At 39.2% G+C, this 25529-nt stretch overlaps 1 protein-coding gene and 1 non-coding gene across 2 annotated transcripts in view; both read right to left on the bottom strand.

Moving 5' to 3' along the window:
- Positions 1-25529, bottom strand: part of CNTNAP2 (contactin associated protein 2) — a 2069520-nt gene that overhangs the window by 1021815 nt on the left and 1022176 nt on the right. The gene's annotated exons all lie outside the window — the stretch shown is intronic.
- On the bottom strand, positions 4735-4841 carry LOC136128642 (U6 spliceosomal RNA). Its single transcript, XR_010656230.1, has one exon. It is a non-coding gene; the product is annotated as a U6 spliceosomal RNA (small nuclear RNA).

Here is a 25529-nt window from a genome sequence, read left to right as displayed (position 1 = left end):
TATCTTACTTTTTGTTTCATTAGACTTGTATTTCCCAGCAGCATTTTTTTAAGCAAATTATGGTACACATATAATACACCTGAGCAACTTCTATGTTAAAGCGTGAAAATAAGGTTAATGTGAGTATAACAGTTATGGTTACTAACTCTTGTTTTTAAGCAATGAATAGCTTCATTCAGTAACACATGAGTCTTTTCTGTGTTAGCTTCCTGAGAAAGAGAACAATGAAGCTGCTTGTGTTAAGCTCTGTGTGGCTTTTAAAAGAGAAAATGTTCTTTCCCAAAGGGCACTACAAAAAAAAAAAAAAACTAAGCCCAACATTGTTATTCTGTGAGAAAGACATCACAACAAAATGAAACTCTTGGCATTTTAGTGGCCCCGTTTGCATTTTACTGAGCACGACCTCCACCGTGGTCGCTGGAAGAGACGCCTGAATATGAGGCAGATGTGCTGGAGGCTGTCTTACCTCTGTTTTTGTCTCTGAACTGAGCAAAGGCACAAAAGGGCTTCTGTCATTGTTTTCCTGTGCCCCAGTCAGTTGTGTATTTCTTACCAACGAGTTCTCAAAAAGAACTCGAACAAACAGGAATTGGACACTGGGCCCTCTTTTTGCTATTGATTTTGTCTGTTTATAAACAGAGGTTTTTTCAAAGTTGGCCATGTCTCGGCTCAAACAAAAACGTATGGTTACAGGGGTCATAGTTTCCAATCAGCTCTGTTCAATGGAAAAACAATCAAACACTATTTACATCGTTTAAAAAAAGGGAATGGAGGGCTTCCCTGGTGGCGCAGTGGTTGAGAGTCTGCCTGCTGATGCAGGGGACACGGGTTCGTGCCCCGGTCCGGGCCCGTGAGCGATGGCCGCTGAGCCTGCGCGTCCGGAGCCTGTGCTCCGCAACTGGAAAGGCCGCAACAGTGAGAGGCCCGCGTACCACAAAAAAAAAAAAAGGGGGGGGGGGGAATGATCACTTTGTTTCTGTGCGGCGTTGAATTAGTTCATCGTGCTACACAGTTATTAAGAACAAATCCTATCCCTTTACTCAGGCGGTGCCTGCACCTGTGAGGACAGACCTCTTTCCAACACCTTCTAAATATTAACATATTCCACTCTGACTAATAAAGCTTAGTAATAACGTCACCGCTGTAAGGACGGCGTCATCAATGATTTCATTCTTAGAGCATTTAAACTGGCGAATTCCCAGGATGGTCTGGTGATGCGGGGAACCCATGGAAAGCTTGTCACCGGCGAAGCCCGTTAACAATTCTCGGGAAATAAAAATACAATCTGGGTAATAAGATAAAGCCTAACCTTTTTTTCTCTTTTCCTTTACGCTTGGTCTAGCTTCATTCGCTCACAGGGGCCACGAGCAGGGGCCTCACACCCCGGCACTTCTGAACGCAGTTCCTGGTGAAAAATGGCTGCTGCCCTCCCCTCAGCTCTGCGGGCCGTGCGCAGAAGCTCTCAAGATGGCCGCGGCAGCGGGCCTGCACAGAGACGCCACACCCAGCCCTGGGAGCTGGGTCAGTGAGCAGCCCGCCCCGCCTACCCCGGAAAACTCGGCCCCTTCCCCTGCGGACAAGATTAAAGCAGCCCCGCCCACAGCCTGGCGGGTGGGGGAGAGCATGTGCTCTTAGAGCACAGCTACCAAACTCAGGCTCGTTTTATTGGTGCTGCAACATGGGGCAGGAGGATCCTTGTTGACGTTGGAAGGTCATTAACAAGCTGACCAGGATTATAAATGAGTAGTGTGTGGTATGAGGGTGGTTCTTCTCGGGACGGGTCTACATAACAACACTAGGAGCCCAATTAGCATGAGTTTTCTTTTTAATTAGGCACTGTATAATCAAAACTATAATTTAGCCCCTATTATGTTACGACAATGATGTATTAAGAAGGTAGAATAAGTCTCTCCCTCAGGGAAGTTAGATGCTAGATGAAAATGTGTTCTATATGATTATTACAACCTATTGGCATAAACGTAAAGAATAGTGACAATGAAACTTTCAGGATCTGGTGCCTAATTTTATCAAATATTTACTGATGTCTACTATGTGAAAGGCATTCATTTTCATCAAGATTTATCTTCTCTGGTTTGAGTCGATGTTTTAGGAATGAATGACAGTCTCACCTTCAGCTGTTCAAGAAGTTAAATCGTGATCTACTTTTTCCTTTGAAAAGATAATTTTTAATTGAATCATATTTTTAAATATTCATCCTGTGCAGAACTTTTTAATGCATTATCTGAAATTCAAGTATATCTATCACTAATAAATTTATGTACATTATAACATGTTGAAATGTAGATAAGTATTACATATTTGGCATAATATTATAAAGGTTCAGAGTGATTAAATTTGGAGTTAGTTATTTAATCATCTTCATTATAATTCTTATTTCAAGTATATATTTTTGGATGTGTCTAGCAAGCTATGTATAATGATCTGTATTCAAGATAGAAGCTAATTTATATTTATTGAATCTTACAGTAAAAAAATGTAAGCTCCATTCTGTTAGAAGTGCAAGGTTATAAAATCCTATAGATGCAAAATTATAAATTTCACTTATTCATAATTTTAGAATCATTTTTAAGGTAATTGTGCAAGTTTTATTACTTAACACCTTATGAAAAGATTGAAATACTTTTAAAGGATTAATTATAAAACAAAATTTTATTGCTATATTATGGAGAAAATCATCATGCTTTTATTAATTTTCAGTAGGAATGTTTCATTTTCCTTTATAAAAATGAAAATTTCATTCAATATAAAATGGTATAAAATATTGTTTTTCATTTCAGTCATTGAATCACTTGATTTTATACCTACCGAGGTCATGGTTGAGAGAAATGGTAACTTTTTTCTCCTACATTTGTAAGGAGGTGAATGATTAAGGAGGAAATAAGAATGATGCTGCCTCCAAGAAAACATGAATATTTTACTCATTCAACAGATATATGATTTTTCTGTAGTTACAAATTCTGTTGAATGTAGGGGATAGGGACTATTTGGAACATTATCCTCGACTTTAGAGATACTTACTTTTGGAGGGTACATGTGTGTAAATTAAGTAAATATTGCTTAGTGCTAAAATAAAGAACTGACAATTAACTTTGGAATGGATGGCTTACTTTCTCTTTTTTTTTCTTTGTTTAATGTTCAATTTATTAAACTCATGAATCTAATACCCCAAACTGAAAATGAATTTTTTCTTGGGGCCTTTAAATATTGATTACAGATTTATTAAGCGTGTCATTTTAAAAAGTTTAAACTAACTGTAATTATATATTTAGAACAGCTGATCCTTTTAAACACTTTGAAACCATAATTCGCAAACATATAAAACAAAGGCTACAGAACTTATTGTTATAGTTTCACTTAAATTTACTCTAAAGCATCAATATCATAGGTTTAATGTCTTTCTTATTTCTCTTCTTGTTTTTCTATATTTGTTTTTAGATACCCTCAGAGTTTCAGCATTATTAATTTTATTCCTTTCCTTGGGTCATAAAATTCTTAGCAGATCCTGAAGAAAAGATTACCTTATCAGAACTGCCTAGATTGCAGAACTTTGGTTTATTGACTGACTAATTCTTGATCATACTTGTTTCTCTCAAGGTGATTCTAACCCAAACCACCTTTCTATATTAAGCTTTTCTATAAAAGCTTAACTATAAAATTAACTATAATTTTCTATAGTTAAATTACACCTGTTAATGCCAGTGCGACTATTTCAGGCCTTATCTTATGCGTAGGGTTTTCATTTTGCAACCTAGTATTTATGTCTGACTTTTTCAAAACAAAAATATCACTTGGCCATTGTTATACATAACCTATTATCTTGTCATAATCAAGTATTGATTTTTGTGTCTTAGCTTTATAAAGTTACACTTCCCTTATTAGCATTGAGATTTAATCTCTTAGGGGTTGAGAGATTCAGTCTGTGTAGTTAAGTGTTCCTCTGTAGGTCATCTGGCAAACACTGTGGAACCCCCTTTCAGGTTGGTTATTGTGGGTGCCCACCCAAACGGAATAGTCCTTCCTGTTCTTGGCATCTACATTTTCTGGGGCTATTTGACTTACAGTGTCCAGTGTTTATTCTTAACAGATAAAGCAGACATACGACTGTGCTTTATAAACATACAAGATTCATAGAAGAAATATCAAACCCTCTTAAATATTAAAATCAATAAAAAATAAACATCTATTATAGTCACTACTTTCTATTACAGTAATCTTTCGGGCAGGCTTCATAATAACGTTTCTATTTTGAGTCATTTTGAATTCATGGTCTTTCACTAAACTCATCTTGTAAACCATGATGATGATTATGATGGTGATGGTGGTGGTGATGATGATGGTGACGGTGCTTTTGATGCTCAAGTTGTAACTTCATCCTAAGAGATGCATCTTTTTTTAAATAGGCAAGAGTAAACTATAGTGTTTAAGGATGCACATTTGGGTGATAAAAACAAAAAAACAAAAAACAAGAAAGTCATTATTATAAAAGTGAGGCTATGAAGAAGGGGAAGGGGGTGTGATCAGAATGAAGCTCGTGGAAGGAGCTTATAGAATAGGTGGCAAAGTTCTATTTTTTGACCTGGGTAAATATTTGATTTGTGTGCGTGTTATATCTGCTCTATTTGTATAATAGTAATTTTATTTAAAAATCTGTCACCGTATGGTCACTGGGGGGCCCTTTATGTTGACTCCTTTATCCTTTATACACTGCCCCTAAAAAATATGGAACGCTTCACGAATTTGCGTGTCATCCTTGTGCAGGGGCCATGCTAATCTTCTCTGTATCGTTCCAACTTTAGTATATGTGCTGCCGAAGCGAGCACTGGCTTACTTTCTTTTGAGGGCATTAGGGAGAAGTTTCATGAAAACTTCATGGAAGAGTTTCTATTATTGGAAATGGATGGTAAGGCTACTTGAAATGAAGGGATTGTTAAGAATAAAGGAATGGAAGTTTAGCAGGTTATTTTGTTTGCATGATTTCTGCCCCTTCCTGAGCTCCTTGAACACATAAATGAATATATATATATATATATATATATATATATATATATATATATATATATATATATATTCATGAATCCCCAGAGCTAAAATGCTCGCTGTATGTTTGCTGAATGGATAAATGGACTACGTGTCCTTCAGTAAGAGCCCTTCGCATGCAGGAGATATGACAAGAGGTACTCGTTGAAGACAACTCATGAAGGACTCTGAATTTCAAGTTAAGAAGTTTGAACTTCATTCAGAAGTTTATGAAGTGAAGAAGTGGCATAATTAGAGATTTCTTGAGAAGGTAAATCTAGCAGCTACGGACTGCAAGTAAAACAGAGACTTGTTACAACATCCCCACAATAAAGATGTTTATCATGTGCGTGTGCAAATTTTTAAGATAAATTTATATTAATTATACTTAGAAACATGAATTATCTCCACTCAAAACCAAAAATCAGAGGGAGGCAACTCAGAAGCTCAAATAGGATTAAGCTAGAACTGTTTTATTCCCATTTCGATACTCCATTCCATGATTTATTTCTGAAAAATTAAACTCATCCAGTCTTATCCTTGCCTCAGTAATGTTATGGGCCTTCTCTTTTTTGTCCCCATCTAGCTTTTGCCGCTTTTCTGAATTGCTCTAACGTTCGCCAAGGCTTATTATTGTATATCTCTGAACTCTCCTGCTATGACTATATAAATTGCAATCTGATTTTGAGACAGTCTTAAGTGTTCCTATTTATATTTCAGCTACTCATGCATAAACTTGATTACGAATTATGTGTACATAGCCATAGTTAGTGAATCCTCAAAACATACTGCAAGCACATAGTATTTCACTCACAGGAACAACAGAATACTGGCTATCATGGGTGTTTTATGAAGATATATTATTGAACCACAAAAAAAATCACGAGATGAATGGTAACAGCACTTGCGCTTCATCCCTGAAGGCACTGTGGCGCTGTCAGTTAAACACTGGTGAGCACAACTTAGTTCTGAATTCTAACTGCATTATTGTCGCCACTGGCAACTACCTATTATAGGATAAGTGGGTTCTTCCCAGGAAGCCCACAGGGCTAAACTGCATTGCACATTCTGTTCTTATGTATAGCATCTGCGCTTCATTCATTTTTTTTTCTTTGTCAATTGAACTCAGCATTAGAAAGAGTGTTTGCTTATAAACCAAATGCATATATAAAAGTATATCAATGCAAAGAAAACCCCAACATAGACATTAATATTGCAAATCTGTTCTCAAAACACTAGAATAGCTTATGAACTCCCAAACACATTTATATTTTAGTGAAATGCTATGTCGTTACCGTAGAAAACAGTGCTTCAATCTAATGAGTATACAGAGAAAAATTGTATCTATATTAAGACCATTTTTCTCTAATGTGAGTTCCAATATTGGCAGCAAATTTGTGTTTTCATTTGTTTGTTTTTGGAGGCTACGGTCTCTGGAACATAGCTGTGACAATGGTTGCTTCTCTTAAATCAATTTACTCTATGCCAGGGATAAAGAAGAGTTATTTAATTCAACTTACAAACATTTCATTGGTCTTAATTGGGCTTAGAAATGTGTACTTGGGTTACAGTTCTGTTTAAAAGATGTTGCTCCTCGGGCTTCCCTGGTGGGGCAGTGGTTGAGAGTCCGCCTGCCGATGCAGGGGACACGAGTTCGTGCCCCGGTCCGGGAAGATCCCACATGCCGCGGAGCGGCTGGGCCCGTGAGCCATGGCCGCTGAGCCTGCGTGTCCGGAGCCTGTGCTCCGCAATGGGAGAGGCCACAAGAGTGAGAGGCCCGTGTACCGCAAAAAAAAAAAAAAGTGTGTATATATATATATATATATATATATATATATATATGTAGTCACCCAATTCATAGATCATACAGAACAAAATGAATAAAAACACCCTCTTGTGGTGTCTGCCCTTCTCATCTATGGGACAGGAGGAGCCAGAAAAAAATTTCTGTTAAAGAAGAAGGCGTCTAACAGACCTGTAAATACAAGCTTGCATTTACATGATTTTGAGTACCAGTATAACTGAGCTTTCTGGGCTACGTAAGGAATCGTTATTTTTCTCAGACTCTGGAAAGACTGGTCCTGTTGTTATGAAAAACCCTTGAAATAAGAGTCACTTAAGAGTTTACTCTGAAAAACAGTGATAAATATCCATGATGGAAATGCTAAGTTAAGACAAGGAGATGCCTAAACCCAAAATGTTCTATTAATTGGAAATGAGTGTCTTTGGGGGGAAAAAATGCGTAGAGAGGCTTGTGTTTGTCACTGTGTCTGTCTAATACTACCCCTTCCAAAACAGACTTCACCCCGAGTTCGCGCTGAGGGGCGGCCATAGACGGCCATGTTTATACCTCATGAGCTTGCATCGCGGCAGATAGACCAAAAGGCCGCCACTTCTGCATCTGGCAAATAGGGCCACCACGATGTAGAGCCTGAAGAAGGCACCGGTCACATTTTTTTCTACTTAAATGATCTCCCTGGAGTTAGGCATTCCTCAGCCCAGGCTGCCCATTGACAGTACCCTGCTGAAAATAGATTACCAAAAATGATTTTGCACATAAAGCTTCCCCATGTCAAAGATTCTTGGAATCTAACCAGATTCAGAGACCGCTTACCCGAGGCATCCCAGCTGAAAGAAGCAGACATAAAACCTGTAATACATACATTTGAGCCTTTTACAGGAGTAGCCTGTGAATCACAAGTGCTGCAATCACCGGGTCATTTGTGTGAAATGCAAACTCTCAGCCTGTACCCTGAGAGGTTCTAATTCCCGAGGTCTACGGTGAGGCCTGTGGGTCATGATGAACAGCCGGGGCTGAGATCCATTGCTGGAGCGGTGCCATCCCATAGAAACATAAAGCAAGCCACAAGACAAGGCACATTTGCAAGTTTAGATTTTCTGGTAGCCACACTTAATAAAAGGATAAACTGGTGCTTAATTTTAACAATATATTTAATTTAACACAATATATCCAAAACACTCTTTTAACATGCAATGAATATGAAAAAGTTACTAGTGAGATATACTGCACTTTTTTTTTTCATAGGAAGTCTTTGAGTTTTTCAAGCACTCCATAGACACACGTGGCCAGCACTAACATACTGGATAGCGCAGACAGAGAAGGAAGTTGGGATTTTCTGCTTTCATTAAAGCTATTGTGATTCCTAAACCAGCCCCAGGCTTGAGTTACCAGAGGCTACATTGGTCTTTGTTATTCTTCCCTCTTAACCCCAAGGCCTGAAACTCCATATCCCTCATCCCTACCACTTTTACCTACTAAATTCCTGTCGTTAAATTTCAGCTCAAATAGAACTTCCTCTTGCTTGGTTGCCCTAGCCCCTCTCATCCCCCAACCTGACACCACAAAAAGCAAAATAAACATAGCAAACAAGAATGTTATTATCTATTACAGTTATCAACTGAAATAACTGCACAATGTGAGTTAAGTTTATTGGGGGCAAAATGAGGACTATAGCCTGGGATGCAGCATCTCAGAAAGCTCTGAGAAACCACTCTGGAGAGATGACGAAACTGCAACAGACAGAAGTTGTGTCTTGCTCAAGCTCAAATAACTGGTGGTGGAACTGGATGTATTTGAACCTCTTAGTGCTGTATTAACAGCAGAGATTCTGAAGTCAAATAGCACTGACAGTTACTCATGTGTGTGACCTTGGGCAAAAAGCTTAATCTCATGGTGACTGTTTGTAAATGAATTTTTCTCCCTCCTAGGAAATAAAATATGATGCCTGTTTTCTAAAATTAAATAAATCAAGATGCTCGAAACATTAAAAAAAAAAAAGAATGTAAACAAAACCCTGGGTACCTAGTTTCATGTTTCCTTGTTATATACTCTCAGAACACCGTGTATCTTTCATAACACTGTCACGGTTGGCTATACATTTATTCCTGTGGTTGATAATTATTGACTGACTCCTTCTCCCTGAAGGATGGTACTGTATCTGTATCTTGCAGAGGATGTATATTCAAAATAATTATGTTGACTAGGCAAAGGAATTCCTAGTTCTTGAATTGAGCCTTGGAAGATTCATAGACACACACACACACACACACACACACACACACACACACACACAGGATATTTCTTTTCCAAACCTTAAGGGCCAGAGGGAAATTGAATGTGAGGCTCACTGAGCTCACTTATGGGACCACCATGAGACTGGACATTGCTAGGAGTTTTCTTCTATGGAGGGAAGCCAGGTAACATTCATTTCTGGTAAATTGCCTCACGAGATCTCAGAAAATAAGGGACCTGAGCCTTGAAGGGTCTAGTAATTTGTTGTGAGTTTTTTCTCATTCTAAATAAAGATTCTACCTTATACTTAATTTTGTTTTTGTAATTCGATATTCCTTTTTTGTAAAGAGTTCCCCCAGCTCCAAATTGTATGACGCTTCATGTTCCACAAAGCCTGGATCTACTCCTGCAGAGAACATAAAAGCTTTAATCCTTTGATCATTTTGTATATGAGGAAAAAACTCAATCCTTTTCCAAAAATTTGGATTCTAATGCTTTGTATTGTAATGACTTTTCTTATCAAAGTGAAGGGTCAGCACCAAGGAGGCTACATACAGGTTAATGGTGCCAGATTTCAGGGGAGAGTGAAGGGGTGTGTGCATGGGGAGGGGTGCATCCCACTGCTTCTGACACAGCCCTAAATACCATTCTGTGAAGACCAGAAAGACCACAGGGCTGACACCAGATTTTCCTTGGGCAAATTGTACTCTCCTTCATTAGGTTAACTTCCCTAGTTAGAACTGAAGATTGGGGGGCTAGGGAAATGAAGATTTGTATAATCGGAAACATATTCAGCAAATACAAAATTTAGGGGAGTACTATCAAAAATTAAGTGCAGCTTGCATGGTATTCACTCATTCACACAATAACTGAATTCCTATGAAATACAAACAGTATTGTAAGTGCTGGAGGTATAATAGGAGGCGAATGGATCCCGTCCCTGCCCTCAGCAAGTCTAGAGTCAGAGAAAGTATCACCATTATAGGAGTTCAGAACAACAACAAAATGATAACCCTGGTTGGTGTGGTTAGGTAAGGCTTTATACAGAGGGTAAATCTTGAAATATATTTGCAAGGAGAGGAAAAATGTGTACAGTAAACATGAAAGGAAACAAGATCCTAGGGGAGGACATCACCATCAGAATTAAAATAATAATCTTACCATTTTCTCTATCATTCATTGTGTGTCATCCAATGATACCAAATAATAGGACATCATTAATAATATTTCTATCACCTTTATTGTTATCTTTTAAATAAATGTCCATGCTTTTTTTAAAAACTTTATTTGTTGCAATTTTTGAAGTATTACAGGAATATGTAATGTTCCTAGACTTAATAAATATAATTTTTATAGCAGGAATAGGCTTAGCAATGTAAAAACATGCTGCCTGGACTACCATAACGCACACATTTATTCTAAATAAACTTCATCTCTTCTCCTCTTGGCCTGATTACCAGGAACCTGGGATTGAGATGAGCAGGAAAGTCAGGAGGCCATAGAAAATCTGCTGTTGAAAGTGAAGCTAAAGTAGAGATGAGTTTGATGTGTAGCCTTGCATGCCCCTATTAATCCTCACTGTTGTCACTTTAATTTCGAATCATCTCTTCTTTTTACCATTTAACCATCATGCTATCCTAGACTGCTAAATAGCTTTTGCTGGAGAAAATGAAATACTATTCTCTAATCTTTAGAGATGTAACACAGGAATACACAACAAACAAAACCGATAAGTTAGAAACTTAATAAAGAACTAAAGTTAGAAACTGAATTTTGCTTATGATAAATGACTCAATAAAAGAGAGTAAAAAAACAACTGCTATAACTACTCCCAGACCCCCAGTTCTGCCATAAAAATAATAATTAAATCCAACAATAGGCTCAAAATCCCATTTTATTCATGGTAATAATAGATAGGGTTTTTAAATCATTTTTATGAAAGCACAAATTTCTCAGTGAATAGAACGCTGCAGAATTGCTCTTAGGCTGCAGAAGTATCCTAGCAGGACTGTGTTCTTTGTAGTACTGGTCTCAGAGTACTCAGATACTTGGAGCTCGTGCAGCATGGAGATGGTTACCTATCAAAGACCCCAGTGCTGTTTCACCTGCCCGGGTCCCTGAGGACGATACATCATGCAGGAAAATGACTAAATCAGGCCTCTATAACTTTTTTGCACAATTGAAAATTTAAAAAAGGTGGCCTTACTGGTCTCATAACTTGGTCAATTGAAAACACATTTGTGAACACTAGAAAGTAGTGACCCTTATTCTGGGTGTTCAAAGCCCTGCTTGGCAGGGGCTCAATTTCAACTCTCGCTTACCCCTTACCAGAGAGTTCTTGTGCAGTGAATTACCTGTGCAACTGTAAGGGTGAACTCAGTCTCAATTGCCTAAGAGATGGTGCCCTTTCTATAAGCCAAAGACATGTCTCCTCAGAAGTTTATTGTACTTTGCAGAATTCTCGATAAATGATCACCTTCTTTCTATCTAGAATTTGAAACCTCTGTCTAGAAAATGCAGAGTTTCTTTATTTTTCTGGATTTCAAGATGTCTCAGAACTGCTTAGGAGCAATGGCATAATCAAGCAGGGGGACGTTGTTGAATCTATAGCTCTGTTGAGGTTCTGATGCTCTAACACGTCCTGCTTCAGGCTGCCATGCGATTGTGATTGGCATTTTTGCGATTCCTGCCGTAAGGTTTCTTACAGCTGTAAGGGTTCTGTGCAACTGCTCCAGGCTGGCCGCTTTGGAAGTTCCCCAGGTATAAGTCTGGTGGTCTGACCTGTGCTGGTGGAAACCAGTGAGTGATGGCTGCTCTTGCCGTGGCTCATCCACGCCTGTTTGGCACTCCTTATCCACTATCCCTCAACTTCTTAAAATGTTTTCCCTCCCCACTTTAAACTGTGGGATCTTTTTTCCCCCTCCCTACCTCATCCTACCATTCTACCCAACTTTGTCATGGAGGAGAATGGACCAAAAAAACCCCCCAAAATCCTCATTTACGCAAAGTATTTGTATTTCAAAAGTTGCTTAAAAATACTTCCTACAATAAATATCTAGTTGTAAACGTCCATGCTTCTTTGGGCAAACAGTTTTGGATGAGAGTGTGCTTTTCCTAAGAGCCTCATATAACAATACGAAAGCAAGAGAAGATTCAGGCTCTGCCCTAGGTCTCTCTTATTTTGTGTCATCATCTTACATGTCTCTACTTCCTCTGCTTCTATTTTCCTTAACTTTAGCCTTTTAAAAAATAGAGTAGGTTCACCCCACCTCTGTCTGTCCCTGTCATATAAATGTCAACCAAATAAAGCAAATTCATTGCTTATATCTATAAAGCTTCCCAGGTTGGAATCCAGAGGCCTCACTGACCTCTGGGATCAAGCAAACCATTTCTCTTTGGGTCATGGGTGCCTCAGGTTTGCCAGATGCTATGTCTCCAAAGACTCAAACAAATACACACACTCTCTCTCCCTTGTATGTCTTACTTGCAAATTGTTTTTTCATTTTATTCAAAGTGATTCCCCAAAGAATGAAATAGATTTTAGATTGTTTTTTAGGGGGATAGAGAAATGAGAGAGGTCATTTAAATATCAAAGTATCCGTATGTATGACTCAAGCTAAATTGAAGGAACTGTGTGTATGGTTTCTATACTGTAACAGCATGAGGACCCTTAGCCTAATTCACTCCTTCTGGGTACAGCACCCTCAGAGTGAAGGAAATAAAAAGATATTGGAAAAAACATACCATAATGTCACTCTAACACTATTTAATACTATGTATAAGTCAAAATATTTCAGGCAAATCTTTGACCTGGTCCAAAGAAAGGTAGTAGATAAATTATAGTGGAATCCTGGCATGTTCCTGTAGTTAAGTTTGTTTTTTCTTTAAGGAGGAACAATGCTTACTTATACCAGTGGTTAAAAATAGATAATTTTTGATTTAAACTATTACTTGTTAGCAGACTTCACAGACTCCCAGATAATTGCTATAGTCAGAAGCTACTTTTTATATTTATATATATATATATTTTATATTTATAATTTAACTAACTCATTGCAATATTCAGGTCCATTTCCTAAGTGTTTGTTCCTCTGAGGACACCGTCTGTAGAAAGTTACTGCCTATATTAGTTTGCTGGGGCTGCCATAACAAAATCCACAAGCTTAAACAATAAAAATTAATTTTCTCAAAGTTGTGGAGGCTAGAAGTCCAAGACCAACTTTGGTTTTTTCTCAGGCCTCTCTCCTTGACTTGCAGATGGCTGCCCCCGGGGCTGTGTCCTCACACCATCTTCCCTTTGTTTGTCTATGTCCTAATCTCTTCTTATAAGGACACCAGTCATATTGGATTAGGGCCACCCTGAAATCCCCATTTAATTTAAATTAATTTAATTTAATTTAAATCTTTAAAGACTCTATAGCTCCAAACACTGTCACATTCTGCGGTACTAGGGGTTAGGATTTCAATATACAAATTTGGGGGGGACACAATTCAGCCAAAACACTGTCTTATACTTAGTTCCTTTCTAATGCTTAAGGTTCTATTTTCAGTCATTCCCCAATCTTCTCTCCAAATGAAATCAGTGTAGTTTTTTAAACATTTCAAACTGAGTCATAAGATTCTTAACATACTCCACATTCACTATCACTACCGTCCTCTGATTTTAGCTTAAGTCTTACACATTCTTTTTGGATCGTGGTCCTTAAGAACAGTCTGCATTTTATAATAAAATACTATTATCTTTTCTTTGTAACGTTTGCTTGGCTCCTAACACAGTGCCTTGCTCATATCAAGCACTCAAAAATCTTTCAATAGGATGAGTAGAAGAAATTTTATTATTATACATGGCTGCAATAATAAGTGTTATAATCCTGACTCATGTCCAGCTTATGGTTAATTATGACTCTCAAATCATCTCCTGCTTTGCCAGCAAGTAACTAATCATTTTTATTTGAACAGATGCTTACCCATCTAGTGGTTCATCAAAACCTTTCAAAACCACCGTTACAAAATTCTAGGTAACTGAGGTTTTCAAACTTGAAGATTTAAAGCAATTGGTTCTCATCATACCCTACATTTTTTTTTTTTTTTTTTTTTTGTGGTACACGGGCCTCTCATTGCTGTGGCCTCTCCCGTTGCGGAGCACAGGCTCCGGACGCGCAGGCTCAGCAGCCATGGCTCACGGGCCCAGCCGCTCCGCGGCACGTGGGATCCTCCCGGACCGGGGCACGAACCCGTGTCCCCTGCATTGGCAGGCGGACTCTCAACCACTGCGACACCAGGAAAGCCCCATACCCTACATTTTTAATATTAGCCTCAGCTAACCATTTTTGCATCACTGAATATTTATGAATTACTTTTCCATTTTTTTCCCTAATATAATTTTAAAACACCACTTGAACATCATTAGTGCTGAAAGGTCACTTCTCTGACCTACAGATCAAAAAATGCAATAGGAGAAACTGTTCTGGGTGACAGTAAGACTTTTGTTTCTATCCCCTTACCACTTGACAAGAGCCAATATGGAGAAATTTCTTCTCTAGCGCTTCAAAATATCGGGACCAGCCCTAGCTGCACAACGTAAGTGTGGAGACTTTTAGAAATGCAGAAATCCAAGAATTGTCTTAGACCTTTTGAATCAGAATGCCTGGGGGTAGAGAGAGTATGTTTGAAGCTGAAATGGCAGTTTCCATGCACAGTCAGAGCTGAGAATTTTGCTCAACAAAGAAATAAGAAACTGGTCCTTACATGTACATTGGAATCACCTGGGGAGCCTGAAAGCAAGCTGCTGCCTGGGTTTCACCCCACCGCCTGGGCACCGGGATATTTAAAACTTTCCAAGTGCTTCTAATGTGAAACCAAAAGGACTCACTCATGAGAAATTAGAAGGGCATTACTAGTTATATATTTTTAAAATATATTTGGAAGTTAAAATTATAACACTAGGACTGATTCTGAATAGCATGTTTATTACAAACGGTTCAGTATGACTTGCCAGAGACTGTAAAACATGGGCACAGCAGTGGTTCTTGGCTCTTAAAGTGTAGCTGCTTTAGATCAGAATCCCCTGGAAGGCTTATTATAACACAGATTGCTGGACCCAGCTCCAGTTTCTTTTTTTAAAAATTTTTATTGAAATATAGTTGATTCACAATGTTGTGTTAGTTTCAGGTGTACATCAAAGTGATTCAGATATATATATATATATATTCTTTTTAAGAATCTTTTCCATTATAGGTTATTACAAGATACTGAGTATAGTTTCCTGTGCTATACAGTAGGTCCTTGTTGTTTACCTATTTTATATATAGTAGTGGGTGTCTGTTAATCCCAAACTCCTAATTTATCCCTCCCCCTGCTTTCCCCTTTGGTAACCATAAATTTGTTTTCTATGTCTGTGAGTCTACTTCTGTTTTGTAAATAAGTTCATCTGTATTTTTTTTTTTTTTAGATTCCACATATAAGCGATATATATTTGTCACCATTTGCAGCAACATGGATGGACCCAGAGATGATCATACTGAGTGAAGTAAGCCAGCTCCAGTTTCTGATTCACTCATTCTGGGGTGGTGCCCAAGAAGTTACATTTTTTACAAGTTCCAGGGTGGTATGGACCACACTCTGAATTTCTACTTCCATAGGGAGGTGCATGTCCTTTCATGCAGATGAGACTATTGATTCCACGTCCCACATCTTGCAATGAAGAGACCATCGACCCAAAGTATATGCACCTGTTTTCAAAGAACATTCTGCAAGATGCACACTACAAGATGTTCTCACGGAATGCCATGTTCCCTCCAAAAAACAGGATTTGGCAGAATCATATGTTATCCTTCACTATTTTCACATACTCTAAAATATAATAATAATAATGGTAAATTAAAGTGTGGATACTACACCTTTCATCTCAATTTGTCATTTTATGTTCACTAGCATATTTTCAGAATTTTTCTCCCCAGTTTTTTTTTTTGCGGTACGCAGGCCTGTCACTGTTGTAGCCTCTCCCGTTGTGGAGCACAGGCTCCAGACGCGCAGGCCCAGCGGCCATGGCTCACGGGCCCAGCCGCTCCGCGGCATGTGGGATCTTCCTGGACCGGGGCACGAACCCGTGTCCCCTGCATCGGCAGGCGGACTCTCAACCACTGTGCCACCAGGGAGGCCCCTGCACTCATTATTTTAATCAAACAACTCCTTATTGCGTATTTACCACATCCTTAAGACTTTGTTACCTGCTGAAAGAAACACTGAGGTAGGATGCCATCTGTTCTGCTGTCCCTCCCAATCCCCCACTGGACCTGCACATTTGAGCAAGTCACTCAACGTGTTACATCCCTCCAAGCCCCACGTGATTCTTCATGCAGACTGGGTTTCAGGATGAGCCATTTCACCTCTGTCTTTGTCATCACCCTAAATATGTAGGGTCCTTAGCCTTTTTCATGCTCATCCCTGATCTGGAGACTCCCTCCTGCCCCGGTTTGCCTATCACCCTTCTCACTTTTTAATAAATCGCACTGGAGAGGAGAATATCATTTTGGTGTGAAAGCCTGATGGCCATTCCTCAGCTTTGGGCCCTAAAGAGAGTGGTGACTATTCTAACTAGATGGGTTTGACGCCTATGGAATTTTTATTGGAGGTAACGTCCACAGTGAGAAGGAGACTAGGGCAGGGGGCTCCTGCACCTGCCATTGTGAATCTCATCTCCTTGCCGCCTGAGTTGTTACCTGGGCAACCAAAGGGCCTGCCTCCTGCATATCAGGTGAGACTGCTGAGTGGAATCCTGCAAGGACTCACTGAAAGGGCCACCTGATGTTGCCCTGTCTGGCATGTTTGCTTCCCGTTCAATAGGCTTCTGAGTAAGCTGGTGTCTTAATGTTTAATTGGACCCTGAAAGACTGCCTAGCGAGCACTGCACGACTGTACTTCTATAATTAGTCCCTTATTTCCTGTTAATCTAAGCAACTCCATCACTCCACTAAAACTATCTTCTCAAAAGCCACCAGTGATTTATTTTTCTTTGTCCAAATCAAAGCCTTTTTCAGTCTCTTGATGCCCAAGTGTTTCTGACACTTGTCAGCACCTCATCTTTCCTGAAATTCTCTCTTCCTGGGCCCTCATGCTTTTTTTTTTTTTTTCCGTCTCACAGCACTGCTAACCATTCTTCTCTTTCCAGGCCTGATTTCTATTTTTCTCTTTGATTTCCTAAGAATGCTGAATTCTCTAGGAACCAGTCCTCTGGCATTTTTTCGCTAGAGTTGCCACTCAAAGTCAGTCAATCTTATGACCGAACTTCTTACACCCAGCTCTTCATCTACAGTGTGAGCATCTCCCTCCTCCCTTACTCCAATGCCGTATATGTAAATAACAAATTCTAATTGTTAAATACTAAGTATGTGGTCTTATTTTTCAAAACCCCATGTCACACATCCTTTTCCCTATTAAAACCTGTACAGAGTTTTGTACCCATCATTTATATGTAAACGGGTGAAAAGTGATTTTATTATAATATGTATCATAATGTTAATTATTCTCTACATTTGATGTCATAAAGCTTTATTTAAAGAGTTATAAAATTCTAGAATAAGTAAAAAAATTAAACATACTTACTTTCATGTAAAAAATATATAGTACTCAAAGCCTAAAATACAGTTTTCAACACTGTTAAGCAAATATAGGTGCTAAAAAAAGAAAGCCAGTCAAAAAGGTGAAGTGCAGATTGTTGCTATAAACATTCACTATGCCAAAATAAATAAACGCATAAATAAATAGAATTCACTTTCCTCGGCAGGGGATCATTGTTAGGCAAACTTCCTCTTTGTTGCAGGCTTTTTCCATCATAATTTTGTGACTAAATTTTTCACATGTGCTGCTAATATATGATTGTAATTATAATTTAAAAATAAAGGCAATTCTATGTTTCTTCCCCTTTCTGAGCAAGATAATTATATTTCTTTGGAATATAAATTGCCACCATTTTTAGAGTTAAAAATTCTTCAAAGAACAATTAAGTCTTTGCTGAAACATGAAATAGAAGATAGTTCTAGAGAATATAACAGCGTTTCAATTCAGTGCTTCCAATGAGAACAAAAAAATTGGCCTAACTGTTGCCCAAAGTCAATGCTTCTGATTCTAAGATGTCAGGCTGTATATTTTGAATGAGCTTAAATATATTCAGCAATATAAGCAAGCCTTGTAAACTATAAAGTTATTGAAGTGAATCAAATGTTTACTTTCTCTACATAATTGAAACTAGGAAAAATCATATGGTTGTAATATTAAACATCATGTACTTTTAAGTAAAAGTTTAAAGCATTTCTCCATTATCTTATTTCTTTTCCAGGAAGAAGGAATCAAAAAACAAGCAAAAAAGTTAAAGTTCTTAAAATAAGGGAGTAAAAATTTCCTGTAGTTCTAGACCATTATCTGGTTCAAAAGCAGTATTTTTAGAGTAGAGTTTCATTTTTACACTGGTGCTTAGCTATACATTTTTCCTTTCCATTTCTATAGTATTTTGGGGATGTTAGAGCCATGTTTTTGTTGTTCTGATGTAGCTGTGAATACGGTATTGTAAGTTGCATTACAGGAAAGTTTATGGAACCTTTCATTAGAGGCAAAGACTGGCAGTAGTAGCCTTCTGGTGATTGGAGGTTCTCCCCAAAGTTATGAAGTTTCTACTAAGTCACAGTGGGGCAAGTTCTGTCCTACAGCCTGAATGAAATCTCTCATTCTTACAAGTAAGCCATGGAAGAGGGAAAACACACACACACACACACACACACACACCTGGACACAACACTGGCATAATACGAAAGCAATACAATACCCCAAATGTCAAGGTTCAGAGATACATCAGGTTAAAAGAGCAGACACCGACTGCTAGGTTGGAACCAGAGAAATGGGTGAATGAACCCTGTTTTCCCTGCTTACTGTGTGGATGGAGCGAGTGCTTAAAATACGGGACCCTCATCAGTAAAATAGGAATAACCTTATGTCATAGAAGATTAAGACCTGCCAACAAGATACTGCATCAGCACAGTGCTTGACACATAACATACACTGAGAAAATGACACTCTCAAGTACATACTATCCAGAGACCACTGGTCAAGCCTGAAGCCTGATTGTCCCCAATTGTGGACACAATATGAACAGAATCATGTGTGTCCAGGGGCCCAGAAATAAGGCTCTTTCCACTTGAGCTCTGCATCCAAGAGCAGGGGGCTCACTCTGGGGCCTCTCACTCCTGAAGAAGCAGTTTTGTTGGTAGCAGCCATATACTTACTAGTTATCACTATTACACCTGATTATTATTGTTTTTTAGCCTTCAGAGTCTTCAGAGATCTCTTGTTTCTTATCCCCAGCAAGGATCCTTTCATTCTTGAGCTCAGAAGGTGGTTTTATAAAGCCTCAAGAAAATGGCAGGGTCTCTAAAAACATCAAGGCAGTAATATCTCCTATCCTGGTACATTTTTTTCTTAAGAATAATGTAGAGAACCTGCTAGGTGACCAGCAGTATTTACCGTTGACCCTTAAACAACATGGGCTTTTGAAAATCCATGTATAACTCACTTACAGTTGGCCCTCCTTACAGGCAGTTCTTCCGTACCCGTGGATTCAACCAACCACAGATTGTGTAGCACTCTAATGTTTAATGTTGAAAAAAATTTGCATATAAGTGGGTCCATGCAGTTCAACCCCGTGTTGTTCAAGGGTTAACTGCACATGGGTAGGGAACCCTCATTTGTCAAAAGAGGTGTTTCTAGGTCACTTTCTTTACTATCTTCTGGAATAACAAGAAGGTTCAATCCAGGGACAGATGACAAATATAAATGCACAAGCATCAGAGCGGGCAGTGGGCGATACAATTCAATAGAAGAAAATGACCTAGGCTCTAATTACCTGGACTAGATATTTAATTCCTTCCTACTGGGGCTCTTTAAAGTTCAACTTCTTTAAGACTGTCACCATCTGATCCCTGACAAGTCCCAACCTGACTGGTGGAGAATCAAGCAGAGGGACAGGATACTGATTAGTGAGCAGTTTACTGAATACAGTCTTTGGATGCAGCTTCCTGAGTTCAAATCCAGGCTCTGACACTTACCAGATACTGTGCCTGGGCTGGTTATTTAACCTCTCATTGTCTCACTTCTATCATCTACAAAGTGGGGATAATAATTGCACCTGCCTTATAGGGTAATCATGTAGATTGAGTTAACTTTTGTAAGCGCATAGGACACGCATAACACATAGCAGGAACTGTGTGTTTGATAAATCACATAGAATAAATAAATCTACCACAGGCTTGGCATTATGGGTGGATCAGAATCCAGGGATAGAAAACTATATCTCATATTGCCATTTTCCTTTAATGCATAATTTTGAGTAGTGAGTCATAGAACTTGAGAGACTCTAAAGAGATTTGTTTTTTTTCTAGCCTCATTCTTTCACTTGGGTAAGAAATTATTTCCCCCACTTTATAGGTGGAGCAAGGGAGATTCAGGAAGTTTAAATTACTTACTAAAAGTGAAACAACAAAAAAGAAACTCTGTGAGAAAAGATGAGACTAGAAACTGAGGAAAAAGTTGTCCTAAACCTGTTGTGAGACAGGACTTTTTTGCCAGATGCAATTCACAGCCCCTCCTGAAAGCAATTAGAATCCTGATAAAACTCTCCAGCAATTTTCTAAGAGACTTTGATGATCTTTCAAGATCCTTTCTGAGAATGTAGGGTCACCCATTCTGCTATCAGTTTTGGAACTTGCTTACATTTTAATCCATTTTGAGACTAGCCTAATAGTCTCAAACCAGACATTTCTTTATTGTTATTGCCTTTCTTTTTTCCTACGAAATGTTTTTACTAGCAGGGGCAACCTGGAGCGCGGCTTATCAGCAACCTCTCATTTACCAGCATGTTTGAAACAAAACTATGATGTGGGCACAAAACTATTTTATCTGAGAAGTTGTCTTTAAATATATACACATTTCCCAATTGAATACAGCATTCCTTCCTATATTCTTAATGATTCTTATCCCCCACTGCTTTTCATTAATCCTAAAAACTCATAGATGCATTGAATTAGAGTTGGAAGAGATATTAGTGATCAACCAGGCCAAATTTCTTAATTGAAAACATAAGAATCTTCTCAGATGCAGCTCTGGAGACTTAAAGAGAAGGTTATACTAAATGTAAGTGTCCTGAATAAGCCATTACTTATCCTTTCTGTGGGCAAACATGGCTTCTCTATTTGCAGAGGGTTTGTTTGTTTATTGCCTTCCTCCTTACCATCCAGGCTCTAGACAAAAGTGAAATAAGTCCCTTTTTCCACTTTTTCTCTCTCTCCCCCGCCAACAGTTGGAAAGGGTAAGACCAGAGAAAACATGAGACAACAGTGGTTCTCAAACCTGAGTTTGCCCCAGAATCACCTGGAGGGTTTGGTAAAACACAGATTGCTGGGCTCCACTCTGGAGTTTCTGATTCTGTAAATCTAGAGTGAAGTCCAAGAATTTGCATTTCTAACAAGTTTCCAGGTGATGCAGCTGGTACCAGTCAAAGAATAACACAGGAGCTACCTCAATGGAAAAATCTCTTTTTGATCATCACCTTCAAGACAGACACACCTTTTCTCTCCCTCCCCCTGGAGGAGGGGATGGACTGAGACATATAATCCAAATGCCTAATGTTGAGAGACTATCAGACTGGAGGGGAAAGTGCTGCGTCAATAGGGGATGAAAAGGTGTCCTGAGAGAGGCTGTCGGGAAGGTTCCTGGAGGATCTCGGTGCGAAGTTCCCTGTGGTAATAAGGTTCTCACCCTGAGAAGCCACTTCTGACTCTCCAGCATCTCGCACTTTATTGAGGTTTGGACTGTATCAACTTAAAACTGGAAAAAAGAACTGGTGGAACTTTCCTCAAAACTCTCTTAGGGGGCTTCCCTGGTGGCGCAGTGGTTGAGAGTCCGCCTGCCGATGCAGGGGACACGGGTTCGTGCCCCGGTCCGGGAGGATCCCACATGCGGCGGAGCGGCTGGGCCCGTGAGCCATGGCCGCTGGGCCTGCGCGTCTGGAGCCTGTGCTCCGCAACGGGAGAGGCCACAACAGTGAGAGGCCTGCGTACCGCAAAAAAAAAACAACAAAAAAAACTCTCTTAGGGAAAGCTCAAGACATTCTTCACTATTTGAGTTTCAGCAAATTTTTCCATAAGGGGTGGGGAGACGGTGATCCATGCTTGACCCAGAAGTGTCTTCCTTGGCTCCTTTAATCCAGAGTCCCCTCCCCCACATCCCCAAAGGCCTTATTCTCTAGAACAAAGGGGTGGGGAAAATGAATGCTATTGACTGTAACGTGATCCCTTCTCTCCATTTCTAAATTCCTGCAGGTGGGATAGATCTAAGAAGGGGCAGGTTTTCTTAATCAAAAGGATCCTCCTGAAGGTTCTCCTAGTAAGAGGTTATTTGGAGATCAGGTTTGACTTCTACAAACACACCCCTCCTCCCCCACCCGCATTCCCCACAACATCTAGTAACATCTTTGGAGTTGTTTTAACCAGTGTTTCCAGCCTCAACGCTGTCATCAGCATCACGCGGGGAGCATGACAAACTACCAGGCCAGGACTCCACCCCTGACCCACATCATCAGAAGCTGCGCTGTGATTTGGCGTCTGAATTGTTAAGGTTCCCAGCTGATTCTAATGTGCCCTCTAAGGGTCAAAACATCCCTGTTTTAATCAGACAGCCAGTTGCGTGTCTGGTAGAGCTGCCTGTCTTAATCTGGGTAATGAGGAAACGCCTCAACCATGGCCGATTTAGGCAGCAGGGAAACTGCGTGAGGGTGCTGTGCGAACGGAAAAAGAAATAAGACCGGTGGTGGGAGAGCTCTTCTGAAAAGGAGCCGCCGTCAAAGATCAAGGAACTTCGGTAGAAACATCCAGTATGTTAGCAAACTTGCTTCCCCAAGTCACCAATGTCTAAAATCAACTATGGTCTTTTGAGAAGTACAAGGGAAGACCTCAGCTTTCCCAAGTCAGCGGAGTTTCCGTTCCAGCTCTGAATCTGCAGTGGGGTGAGGGAGAGATTGAAGGTAAGTGTTTGAAACTTCTTTCACCTCCGAAGTCTTCCTTTAGTTTAGGGCATAGCTGTGTTATTCAAAGGACGACCCTACTTATGGCTTCTTTATAACTGGGAGACTGCTCTCGGGCGCTTAAAGGCATCAGCGCTTGGAGGATGTCCACAAAACGGGACAGTGGGTATTTCATGCAAGATGAGGCTTTTTTAAACTTTGCTAAGATAGTTGTGGTTTGAATTTCTCTTGGAGGAAAATGGGATGCATTGATCATTTGTGCCTCTTACATGGTGAATAGAAAACAAATTTGAAAATCTCTGCCTGTTCGTGAACTTAAAACTCAGTGACTCACATTGTGAATAAACACTACATCCTTAGGCATAAAAGAAACTTTCTTTTCTAAAGCTTTTCTCCTGTCTAGCTGCTTTTTAGCTATTTGACCCAAGGAGTCCTCAGAAAGCTTCTAGAAAATGGGCTCCTCCGGTGAGCATGTAATGCTTCAGTATTTTTCTTAACCTGTACAAACTCTTCATTCACAGAGTTGGCTTTGTATTGTCAACTAACTAGGCTGGGCAGAATTTTCCCTCACCCTCTGGCGTTTTGAAATTGTGTGTTTTCCTCCAAGGCTTAAATACTAAGTTTTTTGCTTTTTTCATTCTCGCAAAGAACAGGTGGCTCATCAAGGCCAGAATTCTTAAGTAACTTTGCTATGCTTAGTCATGACTCCCTTATAAGCCACTTGGCTCCTTTATATTAATGAGGCTCTCTATAAGTTTCCTTAAATTCTTGTTCTTTATCTCTGTTTTCAAAATGGGTGAAGGGAGTTAAAAAGTACAAACTCAAAGCCATAAAATAAATCAGTCATGGGAATGTAATGTATCACATGGGGACTATAGTTCATAATATAGAATATAATTTTAAATATCCCTTTGATGTTATTAGGACAGACTTCAATATTCCAAATACGGAAGTAAATGATGTTAAATAGAAAACAAAATCTTTAAAAAACTTAAAGGTATTTTTAAAAAACAATATTTCTACCTATTCTAATAGTCAGTCTTTATCCTCAGTGTTTGAATAGTATTCACAAACGCTTGACATTGAGTGAGGTCCTAGTAAATATTTTTCGGTGAATGCATGAATGAATGAATGACCGAGTGAATAAAGGAAGGAATAGCCATTGAATATTTATAAATGAGGAAAAGGACATATAGGTAGAAAAGTATAGGAGTTTAGAAGGAGGGATAAAAATTGAATCAGCGATCAAGGGTAATGTGGTTCCACAGTTCTGCTAACTAATCCACTGTCTTAATGGGCATGATAGTTAATGCTTGTCAGCTGACAAGGATGCAACTTGATTCTGTTGCTTACCAACAGCACTGCAAAGGATAAAATACATCTAGTGTCCTATGGAAAGCCACTTTATTAATTTAAATTACTAAGACTCCTGAGGAGAGAGGAGATGAACTCCAAAGAAGAAGAAATGATTTTTTAATGTAAAAAATATTATGTAAAAATACAATATCAAAAAATATTCCCTAGCTGGATTGTTAATTTCAAATTAAACTCTCTCTGAATCTTTATAACTGTGATACTGCGTTCTATATTAGACGCACAGTAGGGACTGAAATAGAGGCTTGTAAAATGGGGTAGAATGAAGTGAACTAAAAGCATCTTCCAGCTCTATTTAGTGATTAATCCCCAGAACCTTCTTTCTTGAGGTGAGATTGTATTCTTTACTATACTTTTCTAAAATAATTTGCCTTTCATTATTTTAAAAAAATGCACACAACTTTTTAGTAGCTATTTCTAGTGTTCCACTATTCTTACAGAAACAATGACCCAAGTTGGAAGATAAAAGCGGAAGTAATTGGATTTTATTCTAACACAGAGTGTTATTTGTGATCTAGATCAGCGAAAGCAAAAAAAAGTTTTACCCCTCGTAAAGACCGGGTCCAGTTGATTGGCAGAGCCACCTGGGACGGGCCCAGTGTAAGAAAGTCACTGAAGCCAGAGTGGGGCTCAGTGATGCTGCCACACATAGAGGAGAATAGGGTGGTGCCACAGGCTGCTGCTTTACCGTCCGAGGAGAGGCAATTCCCTCCATCCTGACAGCGTACTGGGGGGGGGGGGGGGGGAAGGTGTCCTGTGCACAAGGTAGTCTCGTGTCTTGCAGCTCTCTAGAGGATCTCTCAGTGCTCGACACTGAGGAAAAACTTTTTTTCTTAAAAAAAAAGATATTATTTTTCTCCTTCAGTGACGATATTAAAACAGTTTACCTCCAAAATGAGAATTAATAATATTTTCGGGGCCAGCAAGGGGAAAGAAAAGTCATATAATTTACCTTTTTAGACGAAATCAAAATTATTTTTAAAATCTGCTAAGCGTTTGAGGAGATTGCAAAATTCA

The sequence above is a fragment of the Phocoena phocoena genome, chromosome 9, assembly GCF_963924675.1.
Source record: "Phocoena phocoena chromosome 9, mPhoPho1.1, whole genome shotgun sequence".
Taxonomy (NCBI): domain Eukaryota; kingdom Metazoa; phylum Chordata; class Mammalia; order Artiodactyla; family Phocoenidae; genus Phocoena; species Phocoena phocoena.
The sequence above is the reverse complement of the archived record's forward strand: the minus strand, read 5'-3'. Positions and strand labels throughout refer to the sequence as shown.